Below are 19,375 nucleotides of genomic sequence, written 5' to 3'. Positions count from 1 at the left end.
CGTTTATTACTAAGAAGCCATTTTTGTATAACTGGAAAATGGGGAATATAGCCCCAGAGACATTAAAAAGCACTTTAAAAGCGTTTGGTACAATTTCTATGAGGGAATTATTCTGTTACATTTGCAAGCCAAATAGCAGAGAGCAGAGGTTGCCTAAGGAGACTCTCATACTGGGGAAAAAATGTTTAATAGGAATGATGGAAAACAGAGCAATTACATACATAGCGCATTAGCAAATCATATTAAATCTATTCTATGTTGTATCTGGCAATAAATTGGACAGATCTACATCATAACATTTTACGTTATAATTTCTGTGGGTGGAGACAGAGGTTCTCAAGCTGGGGGCTGCGATGAGGTTATCAGGAGGGGGGGCACGAGGAGGACAGCAGATATAGTGGCCAGAAAATTCCTCAGATCTGTTCCTCATTTGCCAGCATTACCCTGGAGCAAGTGTGGCGGAATCCACATTTGCACGTGTAAATACGGTTTCTGCTACAATTCCGGTAAAGTAATGGTACAAAGCGGGAGAAGAACCAAGCAATTTCCCGGCCAGTGCGATCGAATGACATGATTGGAAAACTCAAAAAGGAGCAAGGGAGCAGAATTCAAGCAGCTAACATAACAAAACGGCTGACGTATTCTGGGTTACCAGCAATATTTAAACTAACATTAATTGTACAAAAATACTGTTTCTTATAAAAGGGGGTGGGGCTCAGCTAAAATTGTTTGGGAACCTCAGGTCTAAGAGAATAGGTATAGCAGGAACAATGGTTAATACAAATTATGGTATTGAGTGACACCAGATCCCACTGCTCATCAGGGTTATGAGATCCTCATCACAAGCCAGATAGCGGTTATAAATCACGCTGTCATGTGTTCTATTTTTATCATACTTCGTTGAGAGATGATGCATTTGAAATCTATTGGAGTAATTTTTCTTTTTAAATAATATATCTTTAGTGAGACAGGAGAGTGGTACAATGGTGCCACTGAAGATGGAAATAAAAGGTCACGTGTAATTATCATACCCGCCGAAGCTACGTTTTCTGCTCTTGCACCTAAAAGTTCACAATGGAAAGGACAGAATGTGTAAATCATGTTGTAATATATTCTGTGCCACATAACTCATTTTTTCAGGAAAAGATTTACTTTACGTAGATTCCAAAACATATCAGTTATTTAATTTTCATTGGATGCATGAATAATTTTCTTGAACATATTGTCGAATTTAAGTCATGTGAAAATAAAGTGTTGGCCTTGCTTCAGCTTGAATTTATGTTCCTTGATCAGGTGCGGCCCTCATTAGTTTTCATTAAGTACTGAAACCTTTGACTTCAGCAGACAATTAAACTCCTACTTGTAGATTTTTCAGTTTCGATCATGGCTTCCTGCTGTGGCAGCTACACATTAGCTCCACTCTAATCTGGCCAGGCTAAGTGCTGACAAGCTTCAACAAAACACCTCGCACATACAAAATGCTGCCTCCATTTCAGATTAGAGAAACCACACTTTATAGCAATAATGGATGAGTGTGTGACCATTTATAAGTCAAGCTGGCTGTTTACGAGAATTTACCGTGTATGGTTCAAAATCTAGTTGATCTACATAAGGTTCTGCCCCTGGCATATTATGAATCATTAACTACTGTTCTGTTCATATGTAACTAAGTCATATGTACGATTCTGGTTGATTCTCATAACTTCTGAATAATATGGCTAACTGCAGAAGAAAATAATATACTAATTCATTATCTAGTATTTTACCATAAAGATTTTAGGAATGTTAAATTGTTTCATTAATCTCCACCTTCCTGCTTCTATTGATCTCATTTAGATTCTCCTACTCGAGAGTAAAAGAATCAGCCAACTCATTGGGGTTGATTGTTGTACACCGCGTATATCAAGTAGGGATTTGTGGAACATTCAGCCTGCCCACATAATGAGGGAGGAAGGGAGGGAGGAGATAAGGAAAGATGGAAAGAAGGAAAGAAAGGAAGGATGAAAGAAAGTTTTGCATTTATATAGCACCTTTCACAAGCTCAAGACACCCGGAAGCGCTTTACAGCCAATGAAGTGCTTTTGAAATATAGTTACTGTTGTAATATAGGAAAGGCAGCAGCTAATTTTCACACTAGATCCCACAAACAGTAATATGATAATATCAAGATAATCTGCTTTATCAGCAATGTTGGTTGAGGGATACATATTGGACCAGGACACTGGGGAAAACTCCTCTGCTCTGCTTTGAGATAGTGCAATGGGATCTTTTATGTCCACCTGAGGGGGCAAATGGGGCTTCAGTTTAATGTTTTATCCACAAGACGGCACCTCCGACAGTGCAGCAATCCCTCAGTACTACACTGGGAGTGCCAGCCTTGATTTTGTCGTAAGCCTGTGGAGTGCGACTTGAACCCACAACCTTTTGACTCAGAAGTGAGAGTGCTACTAACTGAGCCAAGACTGACACTATTTCATGCTTGAATCTTATGATATTCAGGGCGAGCTGCCAGTGCTAATTACACTCCCGATAGGCAGCTTGCAGATCAGCAGAACAGGAAATCTGGTGAGACTGGCGCTATTTAAAGGAAGCCCCGCACTTATTAATGGAGGTGGATACTCGAACTTGTGTATTGCATTCTGCCTCTCCTGCATACTTTTCTGCACTTTCTTCTGCTGGCATTTGCACACTCGGGACCTGCTACCACCCTCACAACTGCTATCTGTTCCACTCAGCCTGCACCCTATGCTAAGATGCCTCACTTCAGAACCCTTTAATAGGGTGCACACAAACCCACTTGTGCTTTCCTTGTAGGACAAGTTTGGACACAACAGGAGGTGGAGTACAAGATCAGAAGGCGATCCTGCCTGACTGCTAATACCAATGGAAAAGGCTGCCAGTGACATAATTGGCAGAGACAGGGTATGCAGCGTTAGACATGGCGAGGATGGAGTCTACACACAGCAGGTGTTTTGGCATCTTTCCTTCCTTTTCTTTTTATGCTGAACTCTCTCACCCCCACTCAGCATGACAACCTGATGATGCATATCACTGGCATTCATTTTATCCCTGCTCCATGCTCCAACATGCTATCCATTCTAATATAAAAACAGAAAATGCTGGAAATACTCAGCAGCGCTATCCATTATCCCTCTTCTCCTTTTCTATGTCCATTAAAAGTCTCAGGCTATGCTGAAGCAGCTGCTGAGAAACTGCACCGCCATTCATTCCAAACCTTTCAAGCACCAGCACAGAAATGAACACCCCGCATATTGTAGATAGTAGGCTAAAGGAGTTTGCACTGGGAAATTCACTGAGCAAGTGCAGTTGGAAAGGACAGCCCAGAAATTAGCTTACTAGGGCAAGTCTTAGCACTGCTGAACAGGCCAGAGATGCAGACTTCAGGGCCCAGCCTTTAAAAGGAGGAGGATTTCTGTGCACCACCAGTTGCTCAAAATATTGGACTGTTTGCCGGGGAGCTTCTGCAGCTTGTTGTAGAGTGTAGAGGTGTCTCTCAAGATCTGGACCTGACCATCTTCTCCATCTTAGCCTCAGTAAGATGATGGATATCTCAATACAAATGCAAAATACTGTGGATGATAGAATCTGAAATAAAGACAGAAAATGATGGAAATCTCAGTGGCAGCATTTGTGGAGAGAAAAAGAGAGCGTTTCAGGTTGATGACCCTTTGTAGAACTGGCAAATGTTCAAAAAGAACAGATCGTAAGCAATGAAAGGCAGAGGGGAAGAAAGAACAAAAGGGAAGTTCTGTGATAGAGTGGAAGGCAGGAGAAATTAGAGACAAAATGGATGATGGGCCGAATTGAAATGGTAGTGGCAGAAGTTAGAGAAAGGTTAGTCTAGAAAGGGTGTGAATGGCAGAATAATGATCAGCTGCCGTTGGAGACAAAGAGAAAAAAAAACATAAGATCGGGGTTGGGGGGAGGGGGAGGGGGAAGCGAGCCAAAAATATGGGCAGATATTATGGTCGGAAATTCTTGAACTTGTTGAGTCCAGAAGGCTGTAAAGTTTCCCCACTTACATTCCCCGCTTCACTCCCACATCTCCATCCTTGGACTCCTACACTGTTCCAAAGAAGCTCAACGCAAGCTCGAGGAGCAGCACCTCAGGAGGAACAGGGAGGAAGCGGGATCCTAACTTAAATATGCAAATCGGGTTCAATTATATCTTCAGGAGCCATTCTACAATTTTAGTTGAAGACCTGAGTGGGGGAGCAGTGGTGGCTTCCCTATCAGACAGGCCTCCCTTGCTGCTGGCTAGCTCCCTTCCGACATTTGCCAAACCCTTCCTCCCCCACGGACACCCGGGGACCGTTCACACAGTTCCAGGGCTAGAGCCTCCTGCCGCCAGATGCCCACAACCAACCGCCAGTCAGCTCGTCAATCTAGCAGAGTGTCGGGCAGGAGTTCAAATGAGGACCTGCCATTAAGATCGGTTTACTTTTATTTTTTCCCCTATTATATATCGAATGGAATATTGGTTATAGCTGCAGCTTAACTCATGACAAGTTCATGTCCCACTGGACTTCCATTGTGACTATTTCTTTACATATGCTAAAAGGGAGGTCATTGGGTCTCATTTTTCACAAACTGAATGGCGGCATGTGATCCCAGAACACTAATAGAAATCCGGAAATTCAAAATAATAAAAAGGAATTTAACTTCTTGAATTGCCTTTAAGCAGTGGTCTTGTGCAGTTTTTCAGCTGCACATTTATTTATTTATTCAGTTGTAAGGTTTTTTGGGATTGTGCCAGTCTTGGAATGCCTTCATTCTATTTAAAAACACATACAGCCACAATATTAGTGTTGACGATTACTCAAACTGCATTGATGAAACAGGGATCCCTATATGTATTATCGCAAACCATAATTCTCCACAACACAATTGCACCTGGTTAAGAAAATATTTGGCAAAAAAAAGCCAGTTATTTACATATAAATTCTTTGTAATCATTCAGTATATTAAGTCTTAGGGGGTGAATGTATCTTGGGTGATAGCACTAAACAGGCAGCATTGCATCAGCCAGCCGCCGTTACACTCCCTGCTCGATATTCAATTCTATAGAAATATAAGGGGCATCTGATACGAAACTGCCCATTATGCACTATTGGCAAAGTCTAATTTCAACATCGTAGAGTTTTAAATAGTTGATACTAGCTGTCCTTCCTGTGCCTTTTAATGTCTCACATGGTAAAGTGAAGAATAACATATTAGCAGCAGCCTCTTAGAAGGGACGTTTTTCTATGACGCAAGAAACACCTTCAAAAAGATTAAGACTGCTACAATATTTCTTCCTTTGTCAAAGTTTCATGCTCTGTCACTTGTACATAGGCTATAATTATCCACTTGGGACCAATGTTGTTTGTTATCCCCAGATGATACATCCCAATGGGAAGACATTTGTTATAGATTAATGTAGCTGTGCAAAGCATGACTAATGTTTGAAAGTTAAATAACTGTCAGCTTTTTTCCTTAATTTATATTATTAATTTTGACAGACACAAGTGAAACATAAGCTTATAGGTGACATCAAGTAACATATCATTAAAAGATGGTGGTGGGGGGGGGGGAAATCTTTACATTTCAGGATTCATTTGGCCGATATTCATCTTTAAATATTTTATAATATTTTCCTTCTGCTTATCAAATACATAGAAGATACACTACAGGCTTTACTAACAATTCAATTTTTTTTAAAAAAAGAGTTCTACATGTACAATTTTAATTTAAATTATACCACAGGTCTTCCTCTCACCTCCCGCCTTCTATCCCTACTTTGTCATCAAGGTACTGGCTCATGCAAAGGAACAATTACAAGGACACTATCTAGTTTTCTGGTGCCTTTCCCAAGTGTTTCATGTGTTCGTCTTGACAGCGAATATCACAAGGCTTTGTGGGGACATCAAAGTAAAGGCCAATCCATCCCTCAACCCAATGTCCACATCCCCCATCAAATCATCCAGTAGAGGCCACAGCACAATAATGCGTATTCTGGCTGATGTATTCCTCCTTCCTACGTCTTTTCCAAGTGCAGCTGTATTTTCACAATGATGAGCTATGCTATAACTACAGAAGACTGGCAATGGTAACTCACAGCAACCAAAGCAGTTTACCTGGGTGTTCTTCTCACCGCCATTTGTGGGATTTTGCCCTACACATAATGGCTGCTGTGTTTGCCTGCACAATAGTGAAGTGGCCTCATTATACATGAAAGGACGGATTTTCGAGGGGTTTGCAACTGGGTTTTCGCTGCGTTTTGACCCTCCACGGCGAAAACCCGGTCGCGATCCTCGGCTCCTTATTTACGACGGCACTTGGAATCACCACTGAGGAGAGCTGCGCAGGACGTGTAACGACTCGGATTGCATTACCGTCCGAGTTTCGGCACTCTCCCAACCCGTACACCATGCCCCGAACACCGACAGGTAAAATCGGTAGCCCTGCCAGCAACGGTAAGTTGGCAAATCTGCAAAAAAGGTAAGTCAAATTTTTATTTTTAAATTAGTTTGCAGCGATTTGTTAGCTAAGGGTCTTGGTAATGTTGTTTGAATGTTGTTTTGAAAGTTTTTTTCCCCTTCCAAGGCCTCTCTCACAGTGCTCCCGGCCCCACACGAAAGTTGGCAAGGATCCCGTTTTTGCGCCACAAATAATTGTGCAACGTCTCCCTTTGCAACCCTGCACAGACCCTAAAGGCTGAAAGTTAGGTCTTAAATCGGTAACGCAGCAAAAACAGTAAATTTCACGTATCACTTACATTTTCACTCAAAAACGGAGAAACCCGAAAATCCAGCCCAAAGTGCTTTAAGATGTTGCGAGCTCTATAAATGCAAGTCTTCATTTTTATTCCCCTGAAGTACAATTCAAAATCCAGTCTCTCACAATCAAAAACATTACAAAGATTTCTTAATCCCATTTAAAGAATTTAATACAAATTCAAAATTTGAAAACTGTGAAATCTACATCTAACTGATGCTTCCCTGTTCAGTTCATAATTGTGTTACACAGAGTGAACTGTAAGATGCTCTAGAACAGTTGAGTATTTTTTTTTAAAAACCTATAAAATGATAAATATTTCCTCCCATTTAATAATGTTCATAATGGACATTTGACATTGTTGTCCAGGCAGATGCCCTTTTAATAATGCTAATTTAAAGTTGTTTAAGATTACTGCAGATTATATATACACGTGTACATTCACACACACACACAAATATTACTGTATTTAGTATTCACGATTTGACTCCTTGCTTTAAATACAAATTTAAACCTATATTTTTGATAATTTGAACTGACAAACCTGGTTGTCACAAGCTTTTCTGGAAGGCAGTCGAAAATTAGATATCAAAGTGTAAAGAATAGCTCGAAATGTGTGGCTATTTGATGCCCATTTCAAAGTGTAGAACTCAGTAGAATTAAGATACGTATTAATAAAACGAGTCTGGAACCCATCCTTATGCCTAATGACATATGCGTAAAGCAGACATACAATGTATATTTTATATTACAAAAATTAAAATACTCGCAATGCATATTGCCTGGACTCTAGAAAACCATTACTGCTAACGCACTCAAAAGTGCAACTACCAATAAGTTGATATAAACAGGCCAACATTCAATTCTAATCCAGGACTAACATTATCTGCACTTTGTAATTCTAACTTGTAATTATAATTCTTTGTAATAAACTTAGTTTACCGAGTGTCTGGTTTATAAAGAACTCCATTTGCACTACCATTTTGTAAGTTTTTTTAAATCTCTGACCATTTCCTGAATACATGTTCTCTAGTGAATAGGCTGGACAGTCAACCTTATTCAAGATCTCTTGTTTATGGTGCTCCTTCTGGAGAAGTTCCTCAACTATTTTCGTAAAGACTGATAACATTAAAGTCTTGCTGATTTAAAAAAAATACTGATCACAAGTATGTCATTTCATGTAACATTTTGGAAACTAGCATATAAAAAAAGTATTTTAAATTAAATGCTTGATTTAAATAGAGTCTTGTGGAGTGGGGCAGAATGGGTATTTTTGAACTCTTATTGTCAATTAACAAAATCTGGTTAAAGCTCACTTCCTTCAGGAATCTTTCCATCTTACCCCTTCCAAACAAAAGCTTTTCACTTATATAATTAGTCGGTGCTTTGTCAGTCATATTTAATCAGCTTTACTATCTTAATGCAACCAAATAACATTCAGACCAGCACAGGTTTGATTTCTGGATTGTTTGGGATAGCAATTCACAGGTATTTACTTATTTACGTTTTGCTCGAGAATGTCACCGGGTGCCAAGCAGGCAATTTTCTGCTACGATATCCTTTATTCTGCCCCAATTATTTTTTCTATCCTCCTGAGATGTGCTGAATTGAGAGAGTAATTTGTCTGGCACATGCAAATGACACCACTTTCCTCTGGTTTTTAATGACTTTTGTTCTGCTCCAGATCTCAGACAGTGCTATTTTTATAGCATTACTGAACTGGACCCATTAACCCTCTATGATCACATTAATAATGGCCAGGGAAATAACTGGAATCAGCTTCAAAAAATTATTGGTTATTACACGCAATGCTTTTGTAAATTTGAAATAAGACTATTCTTAATGGGCAAAAAAAATGCAAGAGCAAAATAATATAGTTTATCCAGGTCCCTGGAAAAAAGGCTCAAGAGCAAGGGATACAGTCTAACATCGCTAAGGGCTTCAAGCTACTTCCATGGAAACTGTAGTCTTATACGATAAGCACCTGATTGAGCCTAATAAGTATTCTAACTTCACCATAGGCTACCCCTTTCACAGTAAAGGAACTACCGCAGTGCCTGTTCTTCTGAGAATTTTAATACAGAGTATGCAAAAAAAATTATATGAAAACCTGAGGCTAATAAGACCTCCTGAATTATCTACTTACTTAAAGTAATAATTATTTAGAAATTGAAGCTTACAACTCCATTCTCAATTCTTAATGGATATTAGTTGTTTTAATGTACATGTTCAGTGGCATATAATTATGTAAAATATATTGATAATCCAACTTGCTTAATGGTCAAAAATCTATCTCTCCTTGCTGTATTGAAGCAAAAAAAAACATTTTTTCACTGGGACTGGAAGTACTAAAATTACCAAATTCGCAGAGTTTGGGTCGACTACGCCTGTATTCACTCGAATTTAGAAGAATGAGAGGGGATCTCATTGAAACGTATAAAGTTGTGACTGGGTTCGATAGACTGGATGCGGGGAGGATGTTTCCCCTGGCTGGGAAGTCTAGAACAAGGGGTCACAGTCTCAGGATATGGGGTAGGAAATTTAGGACCGAGATGAGGAGAAACTTTTTCACTCAGAGGGTGGTGAACCTGTGGAATTCTCTACCACAGAAGGCTGTGGAGGCCAATCACTAAATATATTTAAGAGGGAGATAGATAGATTTCTAGAAACAAAAGGCATCAAGGGGTATGGGGAGAAAGCAGGAATATGGTGTTGAGATAGAGGATCAGCCATGATCATAGTGAATGACCGTGCAGACTCAAAGGGTCGAATGGCCTACTACTGCTTCTATTTTCTATGTTTCTATGTCTGCACAGGAGATCTATACCCAAAACTTGTAAGCCACATGAATAAGCCAGTCAGACTACTTCCATGACATTGTTATTTAGAGTTATTTCCTCTGTTAATATGTTTACCTAAGTTGAAAAATCAGCCATGTATAATTCTAGGCTAAAGGTCAGTTACATTTATTGTTCATTCATTTGCGAGATGTGGGCGTCGCTGGCAAGGCCAGCATTTCTTGCCCATCCAGTTGCCCTTGAGAAGGTGGTGGTGAGCCTCTTTCTTGAACCGTTGGAGTCCATGTGGTGAGGGTATATTACAGAGAATTACATAGGATATACAGCACATAAACAGGCCAGTCAGCCTAACCAGTCCATGCCAGCATTGATACGCCACTTGAGCCTCCTCCCATCTTTCCTCATCTAACTCTATCAGCATAACAGTCTATTCCATTCTCCCTTATCATCATCATCATAGGCAGTCCCTTGAAATTGAGGAAGACTTGCTTCCACTTTAAAAGTGAGTTCTCAGGTGACTGTACAGTCCAGTACAGGGATTACAGTCTCTGTCACAGGTGGAAGGAAAGGGTGGGTTTCGCACACTCCTTCCGCTATCTGTGCTTGGTTTCTGCATGCTTTCGGCGACGAGACTCGTGGTGCTCAGCACCCTCCTGGATGCTTATATGCTTATCTAGCCTCCCCTTAAATGCAGCTATGCTATTCGCTTCAACCACTCCCTGTGGTAGCGAGTTCCACATTCTCACCACACTCTAGGTAAAGAATTGCTTACTTGATTTCTTGGTGACTAACTTATATTGATGGCCTCTAGTTTTGCTCTTTCCCTGAAGTGGATGAAAGGATGTTACCCCTCATGGGGGAATCTAAAACTAGGGGGCATAGTATCAGAATAAGGGGTTGCCCATTTAAAACAGAAATGAGGAGGAATTTCTTCTCTGAGGGTCATGAATCTTTGGAATTCTCTACCCCAGAGAACTGTGGAGGCTGGGTCTTTGAATATATTTAAGGTAGAGATAGACAGATTTTTGAATGATAAGGGAGTTAAGGGTTATGGGGAGTGGGCAGAGAAGCGGAATTGAGGCCAGGATCAGATCAGCCATGTTCTTATTGAATGATGGAGCAGGCTCGAGGGGCCAAATTGCCTACTCCTGCTTCTATTTCTTATGTAAGTGGAAACACTCTCTCTGTATCTACTCTGTCAAAACCTTTCATAATTTTAAAGACCTCAATTAATGCAACCTTTCATAATTTTAAAGACCCCTCAGCCTTCTCTTTTCTAGAGAAAAGAGATCCAGCCTGTTCATCCTTTCCTGATAAGTATATCCTCGCATTTCTGGTATCATTCATGTAAATCTTTTTTTCACCCTCTCCAGTACCTCTTTATCCTTGTTATAATACAGAATTGTACGCAATATTCAAAAGTGTGGTCTAACCAAGGTTCAATACAAGTTTAGCATAACTTCTCTACTTTTCAATTCAATCCCTCTAGAAATAACCCCCTAGTGCTTGGTTTGCTTTTTTTTAATGGCCTTGTTAAACTGTGAAGTATTCCCACAATACTGTTAGGTAGGGAGTTCCAGGATTTTGATCCAGTGACGATTAAAGAACGGTAATATTTGTCCAAGTCTGGTCACAAATACTTCAATCTTGCAACATCCTTCACTATTATTTTAATATATATTTCAACAAAAGGAAAATCTCAGTGCGGTTTACAATACGGCTAAAGTAACCTAACAGGGCAATTTAAGATTGATGGGTGTCAACAGCAAATCCTGCAACACGCGACTACTGACTTACAGAATCCACAGATTTGTATCCCGTAAGTAAAAACTACCAGTATTTGCAAAGAATGGAATAAAGTGGTTATATATCAAAATATTTTGATGAATAGCTCAACACATATAAAAGGAAACAAAAAGGTTAACAATATTAAGTGTATCAGTGTCAACAATGTCACGGAGATAGATTGTGATCGTGACATGTTTACTCAATTTTATACACTACATCAATTTTACAGCCTCAAGTGGCATTTCAGGATGAAAAACTGTGACAGATCAAGTCCAACCCAGGAACATTGCAACAAGGCAAAATGATAGTTCATCATCTCAAGCTGCATCTTCTGAATTCTTCAGATGTGCTACATTGGAAACCTAAACTCGTGGTTGAGTATCAACATTTTGCAAACTATTTCAAAAAAATTCATAAAACCAAGATCAACTTAACAAAATATTTCTGTTTAAACTTTGATGGGAATGCAGTGCTTTCAAGGGACTTTACATTAAGTGCTTCAGTAATTAAGTAAAAATCACAGTCCATGCTTCTTAGTGTGTGCTCATCAGCAGTAATGAAATGTGATGGCTTATTAAGTTGCATTTAGCATTGGTTATATTGGTGACACAATGGACCCTACGAGCCTAACTCCCTCCTTAACTCCCAAGTTTCAAAGTTGTCACTTTCTTAAAAGTAATCCTTTATTAGCACTACATTCTCCGCAGACAGGTCATCAATTTTCCTGTTAGCTCTTTGCCAAGTTTTCACAAAAGATATTGTTGGGTTGTGTAACTACTGCATTATTGAAATGATAGCATCTGAGCAAATTAATGTTCAACATTAGTCAGCTCATTCCCAGGAGCTTAATGTATGACCACACACACTTCATTGCCAGTAACAGGTGAAACTATCAAAATGAATTTCAACCAGCCTGTACTAGGTCATAGTTACAAATAGTTGGGGGAAACAGAGTAGTGGTGAACGGTTGTTTTTTTTTTTAGACTGGAGGAAGGTATAAAGTGGTGTTGCCCAGGGGTTGGTACCAGGAACAACTGCTTTTCTTGATATATATTAATAACTTAGACTTGGTGTACAAGGCACAATTTCAAAATTTGTAGATGACACAGAACTTGGAAGTATAGTGAACAGTGAGAAGGATAGGGATAGAATTCAAGAAGAACATAGGCAGGCTGGTGGAATGGGTGGACATGTGGCAAATGAAATTTAACACAGAAAAGTGCGAAGTGATACATTTTGGTGGGAAGAACGATGTGAGGCAATGTAATCTAAGGGTACAATTCTAAAGGGGGTGCATGAACAGAGACCTGGGGGTATATGTGCACAAATCATTGTGTGTGGCAGGGCAGGTTGAGAAAGCGGTTAAAAAAGCAAACAGGATTCTGGGCATCATAAATAGAAGCAGAGAGTACAAAGCAAGGAAGTTATGATAAACCTTTATAAAACACTGGTTTGGCCTCAAGTGGAGTATTGTGTCCAATTCTGGGCACCGCACCTTAGGAAGGATGTGACGGGCTTAAAGGGGGTGCAGAAAAGATTTACAAGAATTGTTCCAGGGATGAAGGACTTCAGTTACATGGATAGACTGGAGAAGCTGGGGTCGTTCTCCTTTGAGCAGAGAAAGTTGAGAAGAGATTTGATAGAGGTGTTCAAAATCATGAGGGGTCTAGACAGAGTAGATAGAGAGAAACTGTTCTCTTTGGTAGAAGGGTTGAGAACCGGAGGACACAGATTGGCAGAAGAACCAAAGGTGACACAAGGGAAAACGTTTTTACGCAGCGGTTTCTGGAATGCACTGCCTGAAAAGGTGGTGGAAGAAGATTCAATCATGGCTTTCAAAACGGACTTGGCACAGTACCTCAAGGGAAAAAAAATGCAGGGCTACAGGGAATGGGATTAGCTGAAGTGCTCTTGCTGAGAGCCAACGTGTGCTCGATGGGCCAAATGGCCTCCTTCTGTGTTGTAACCATTCTATTTCTATGATTCTATACAGTGAAATAAGCAGTCAAACATAATATGACAATTAAAAATTTAGCAATCTAAATGTATTAACTATCAAAATAATTAAGCAACATGCCATTTATGACCAAACAAATATATATAAAAAACAAGATTTGGAGCTTGGTTCTTGATTTTTTTTTTTAAAGTGTGTGAAAAAGCCTACTTTATGCTGGTTATATTTGGTGGGTTTCTTTTCTCCCTATTTGACAAGAGGTCTTTAAAATTATGAAGGGGTTAGATGTAGAGATGTTTCCACTTGTTGGGGAGTCCAAAACTAGGGGCTATAAATATAAGATAGTCATTAATAAATCCAATAAAGAATTCAGTAGAAACGTCTTTACTCAGAAACTGTATAGAATCATAGAAATAGAATGGTTACAACACAGAAGGAGGCCATTTGGCCCATCGAGCACACGTTGGCTCTCAGCAAGAGCACTTCAGCTAATCCCATTCCCTGTAGCCCTGCATTTTTTTTCCCTTGAGGTACTGTGCCAAGTCCGTTTTGAAAGCCATGATTGAATCTTCTTCAACCACCTTTTCAGGCAGTGCATTCCAGAAACCGCTGCGTAAAAACGTTTTCCCTTGTGTCACCTTTGGTTCTTCTGCCAATCTGTGTCCTCCAGTTCTCAACCCTTCTACCAAAGAGAACAGTTTCTCTCTATCTACTCTGTCTAGACCCCTCATGATTTTGAACACCTCTATCAAATCTCTTCTCAACTTTCTCTGCTCAAAGGAGAACGACCCCAGCTTCTCCAGTCTATCCATGTAACTGGTTAGAATGTGGAACTCAAAGCTACATGGACTGGCTGAGGTGACTAGCATAGATGCACTTAATGGGAAGCTAGATAAGTACACGAGGGAGAAAGGAATAGAAGGATATGTTGACGTGGTTAGAGGAAGAAGAATGGGAGGAGGCTCCGGTGGAGCATAAACTCTGGCATAAATCTGTTGGGATGAATGGCCTGTTTCTGTGCTGCAAAATTCTTTGTAATTCGATTTTCTTTCATCAAAATAACCTGTGTAATAGGGTTTTATTGGTCAGGAGTGCAAACTTGTTAAGACTATGGTCACCTCTGCACATGTGATCACTGCACTCATTTTCCAATCAGCCACTTTTTAAAATTCCTTTCCAGACATTATGGGCACCAAAAGTGCACCTAGAAAGAAAGACTTACATTTATACAACACCTTTCACGATCACTGGATGTCTCAAAGTGCTTTACAGCCAATGAAGTACTTTTGGAGTGTAGTCACTATTGTAATGTGGGAAATGCAGCAGCCAATTTGCACACAGAAACTCTCACAAACAGCAATGTGATAATGACCAGATAAACTGTTTTTGTTAAGATGAGTGTGGGATAAATATTGGTCAGGACACCTGGGATAACTCTCCTGCTCTTCTTCAAAATAGTGCCATGGGATCTTTCATATCAACCTGAGTGAGCAGACAGGGCCTCAGTTTAACATAACATCTAAAAGACAGCACCTCCACCAGCGCAGCACACGAGTACCAACCTAAATTTATGTGCTCAAGTTCCTGGAGTGGGATTTGAACCCACAACCTTCTAACTCAGAAGTGAGTGTGCTACCCACTGAGCCACAGCTGACACCTAGGAGAAAATTGAATGGGAATGTCAGGGTATTGATTTGAACTTGGGTTTCTAGCTGGGGCTGGAGTGCTCTGTAGTTGTATAACTGCAAAACCAGTGATGCAGATTTTGTTTGTTTGTTGACATCAACTTATGTCTTGAATTTAAAAATAAAACCTAAGTGAAGCTTTATAAGTATATCTGTAGATCATATTCAGGAGTAACAGGATTGGGAATAGATCTGTTTATCTGTGTTTTGTTTCCCAGCAGCTATGTCAATCATTCTTAGCTGTACTATGCTACAAGTTACATGCAAAGGATCCAAGCCTTGCAAAATCTGCCCTGACACAAACCTCAGAATGCAACTCTGCACAGCGTGACACTTCTGTTCCCAGCACTTTGTTCCAATACATTCTCTGAGTGAGAGTTCTTAAATGTACCAAGCTGAAGTGCATTTTTTTTTACTCTGACCACTTGGCTACTGGAATGTCAGAGACAGATTCAAGCATGGCAAGAATGGTGAAAAGATAATTCTCTTATCACATTGTCTTGTTCTTTCATCAGTTTGAAGTTTTATAAATGCTAGCATGTTGTGAATTCTACTTTTTTTCGATCGAAATTCCACAATTGAATTGTTTGCTCAAATCAATAGGATTGGAACATTTTTCTCATAACATTTTGTCCATATGTTAGAGTGACTGATCCTCCAACCTGCTGAGAAAAGTGTTTTTAGTTACCTGACGCTTTAATTCTGGTATCAGTGGGCCACTTTTGCTGTGTGGGAAATGGCAGGCTTCTCTATGCTGCCCAAGTCTTGACAGACATGACCAACCAATAATTATCTGTGCTATTGCCAATCCACCGTGTTTATTTGAAAGTTCTCTTCAATTAAAAACACTCTTTTTTTGGTAACGACAACTGAATTATACAAGGCCAAACAAGTGATGAAGACAGTTGTCGAAGCTGATGGAAAGGTTTTAACCCTGAAGGATGCATTGGGCAACTTCAGCATTCTATAAACAGAGGAGGAATACTTTAGAATATGCAGGCTGGAGAAGCCACATCTTGCTCCTGGCATAATATAAATCAGAAGCTATTAAAGCCAATGGAGTGGCTAAAGATACTTCACACCAGACCATATCTTCTGCGACACTGGAGAGACATAGTTGGGTTGTGGTGCCCTTCAAGGTAATAATCACAGCAGTATCAAAAGAGCTGTTGCCATGGGTATGACAGCAACACAAGAGCTACTGCAGCTGCACCTCAACATGTTGTGTTAATTCAATATGTCAAAATGCAATGCCGGCAGCAAAATTTTACATACTGCTCCTGGCCGTGGTCATCTGCCAGGCTGTTTTAGGGAGGGAGGAACTTAATACAATCACTATCACTAATGAAGTAGTACTCAGTAAAATAATGAGACGAAAGGCAGACAAGTCCTCTGGACCTGATGGCTGACAGTCTAGGGTTTTAAAAGAAGTGGCTGCAGAGATAGTGGATGCATTGGTTGTAACATACCAAAATTCCCTGGATTCTGGGGCGGTTCCAGCGGATTGGAAAACCGCAAATGTAATGCCCCTATTTATAAAGGAGGCAGACAAAAAACAGGAAACTGTAGACCAGTTAGCCTAACATCTGTCATTGGGAAAATGCTAGAGTCCATTATTAAGAAAGCAGTAGAGGGACATTTGGAAAAGCATCATTCCAGCAAGCAGAGCCAGCATGGTTTTATGAAAGGGAAATCATGTTTGACTAAGTTGCTGGAGCACTTTGAGGGTGTAACGAGCATGGTGGTTAAGGGGGAACCAGTGGATGTGGTGTATTTGGATTTCCAGAAGGCATTCGATAAGGTGCCACATAAAAGATTACTGCACAAGATAAAAGTTCATGGGGTTAGCATGGATAGAGGATTGGCTAACAGCAGAAAACAGAGAGTTGGGATAAATGGGTCATTTTCTGGTTCACACAGTGACTAGTGGGATGCCGCAGGGATTGGTCCTCAACTAATTACAATCTATATTAATGACTTGGATGAAGGGACCGAGTGTAATGTCGCTAAGTTTGCTGATGATACAAAGATGGGTGGGAAAGCAAATTGTGAGGGGGACACAAAAAACCTGCAAAGGGATATAGACAGGTTAAGTGAGTGGGCAGAAATCTGGCAGGTGGAGTATAATGTGGAAAAATGTGAAGTTATCCACTTTGACAGAAAAAAATAGAAAAGCAAATTACAATTTAAATGGAGAAAAATTGCAAAGTGTTGCAGTACAGAGAGACCTGGGGGTCCTTGTGCATGAAGCACAAGAAGTTAGTATGCAGGTACAGCAAGTAATCAGGAAGGCAAATGGAATGTTGGCCTTTATTACACGGGGGATGGAGTATAAAAGCAGAGAAGTCCTGCTACAACTGTACAGGGTATTGGTGAGGCCTAACCTAGAGTACTGCGTACAGTTTTGGTCTCCATATTTAAGGAATGATATACTTGCATTGGAGGCTGTTCAGATAAGGTTGACTAGGTTGATTCTGGAGATGAGGGGATTGACTTATGAAGATAGGTTGAGTAAATTGGGCCTATACACATTGGAGTTCAGGAGAGGTGATTTTAACAAAACATATAAGATAATGAGGGGGCTCGACAAAATGGATGCAGAAAGGATATTTCCACTCATAGCGGAAACTAAAACTAGGGGACATAGTAAAATAAGAGGCCCCCTCCCCCCATTTAACACCGAGGAGGAATTTCTTCTCTGAGGGTAGTAAATCTATGAAATTCTCTTCCCCAGAGAGCTGTGGAGGCTGGGTCATTGAATATATTTAAGGAGGAGGTGGACAGATTTTTGAGTGATAAAGGAGTAAAAGTTTATGGGGAGCAAGCAGGGAAGTGGAATTGAGTATAATCAGATCAGCCATAATTTTACTGAATGGCGGAGCAGACTCGAGTGGCCAAATGGCCTACTCCTGCTCCTATTTCTTATGTTCTTATGTTTATTCAAATGAAACACTGCCCCTTGAATGCTGAAGCTCGAAAGGAGAGCTAACCATTTCTTGCTCAAACTGGGCTGTTGGAGCATACATTATGCCATAGGAGAATTTTGATTTGCCTGTTGGCATCCCAGTGCATAGTTTTCAAGTCATTCCTCAACCCAGCAAATACTAGGATCAATTTTGAGAGTGATCTGTCAGAGTCATGGTTGTCTCCGGATGCAGGCTGCATTCTGTTGTTACACTGCCCAATAGCCAACGGAAAGCATATGTGATGGCAACTTTCGCCAAGATTGCATTCCATTCTCCTAGCCAGAAGAACAGTGGTATGTATTATGTCTATATGCAGGGAAATATGCAAAGATATGTAAAATCAAATGGGAAAACGTACATGAATTATGTGAAAGTTTCACAGAATCACAAAGTGACCACATTTCTCAAAAGTAATTGGGATAACATACTATAGGTTTCGTGACTTTCTTTGTGTCATAAGATCAAATATTCCATTACAAGCCAATTTAAGAATTGATTCTTTGCTCCTAAACCCAGTGACACAAGAACAAAACAGAAGCTGGAGGAATGGAAAATATGACTAAAATCCACATAGTGAGACGTTCACGACCTTTGTGTCAACTGCAATCTTCCAGCAGACCTTTTAGACCTAGCATTGTTTTGTTTTTAAAAAAACTTGCAGAAAATCTGCCATCTAGTGTGTAATGTTTATCTCACCAATTACGTAGCTTGAGTAAATGAAAAAAGAAAAAAGTCAATAAAGCAAAATGTTTACAGGACTCTCAAAATATTGTTTTGCAATTCAGTCAAGTCGATTCAGCCCTCACTGCTTTTCCAACATTCGTCCACAGTTATGCCCAATCCCTTGACTTTGCTTTTAACCCTCCAAGGTCATGGTCGTAGATAAGGGTATTTCCTTACTTTTTTCATCCTTTTCTGCCTCAAAAACCTCTACTTTTATATTAACCCTCCCCTCCCCCCCCCCCCCCCCCCCAAAGTAACGGTCCTCCTACTTGCCTCACCAACATCCGTCGAACTCCTCCTCTGGTCTGCGTTAAGCTATGTTGGCCTTTCTTTTGACCTGTTCAACAATTAGTTTGCCTCTCCTTTGGATACCTTCATCTTCACAAGCTGCGAATTAACTCTCGCCCTCAATGCTCCCTGCAGCACTTCAGCCGCCTGCGCAACTTCAAATTTGAAGGTGCCATAATCATGAATGGCCTGGCTTTCCATTACCAGACCTGGTTCAACTACCTCAAGCTGCATCATGTCCCCCTCTCTGTGCCAAAATATCCCACTACTGTAGAATCAGCATGCAGAGCAAGAATCATTCCAAACGTTTCTTCTACACCAAAACTCCTGACTGCTCTAACCTGCTCCTTTTATAATCAGCTCTGACACCCGATGCAGAGAGCTCACAGAATTTCT

The 19,375-nt window shown here is 40.3% G+C and overlaps 1 protein-coding gene across 2 annotated transcripts in view; it reads right to left on the bottom strand.

Annotated features, from left to right (window-relative positions):
- Nucleotides 1-19,375, bottom strand: part of LOC139277017 (docking protein 5-like) — a 474,689-nt gene that overhangs the window by 223,171 nt on the left and 232,143 nt on the right. The window lies entirely within an intron of this gene.

This window comes from Pristiophorus japonicus, chromosome 12 (genome assembly GCF_044704955.1).
Source record: "Pristiophorus japonicus isolate sPriJap1 chromosome 12, sPriJap1.hap1, whole genome shotgun sequence".
Taxonomy (NCBI): Eukaryota; Metazoa; Chordata; class Chondrichthyes; family Pristiophoridae; genus Pristiophorus; species Pristiophorus japonicus.
The sequence above is the reverse complement of the archived record's forward strand: the minus strand, read 5'-3'. Positions and strand labels throughout refer to the sequence as shown.